Below are 715 nucleotides of genomic sequence, written 5' to 3'. Positions count from 1 at the left end.
GTGTGTGTGTGTGTGTGTGTGTGTGTGTGTGTGTGTGTGTGTGTGTGTGTGTGTGTGTGTGTGTGCACGCCATGTGACAGCCATGTTGCATTCAGGCCAGCATATGATTCTGTGATTCTTGAAGGACAAACGGTAGAAAGAGGTGAACTACAGTCTGTCTTCAGTCAAGTGTTGGAGGTACGTTGGTCACACGACAGGAAGACGTTTGCGGAGCGACAGCACACGCTCATCAACAATCGGACTGATTTGGTCTCTGATTTAGATGTCAAGATTATCAAGACAAAGGGACAAGCAGTCCGGTCTGGCTCAGCCTCTGTTCATGATTCAGTGTGAGATGTTTAAGGACTCAAATAAATCCATCAATCAAATATTATTTCATCATGTCTTTAATACAGTACATGCAAGTAGGAATTAAACGTCATTACAAAGATGATTTGTATTATGTATCAGTGAGGTTGAGAAAGTTGAGACATGAGACTGATTGTATTCCTTCTGAAGGGGACATCAGATCTTTTTTTAGGACTTTTTTAGAACTTTTTAAAGATCCCATATTATAAACAGTAATATTTTTGTTTTGTTATGATAAATTAAGTCTAGGTGCTGTATAAATACCTTTTTAAATGAATGAATATGGGTATATTCAGGCAGACGGTAGGAGAAAAATCTAGTTTTTTTGGAGCATTAAAGCACGTAGTTCTGGTAAAAAACAAAAATA

Source organism: Cottoperca gobio, chromosome 21, assembly GCF_900634415.1.
Source record: "Cottoperca gobio chromosome 21, fCotGob3.1, whole genome shotgun sequence".
Classification (NCBI taxonomy): Eukaryota; Metazoa; Chordata; class Actinopteri; order Perciformes; family Bovichtidae; genus Cottoperca; species Cottoperca gobio.
The sequence above is the reverse complement of the archived record's forward strand: the minus strand, read 5'-3'. Positions refer to the sequence as shown.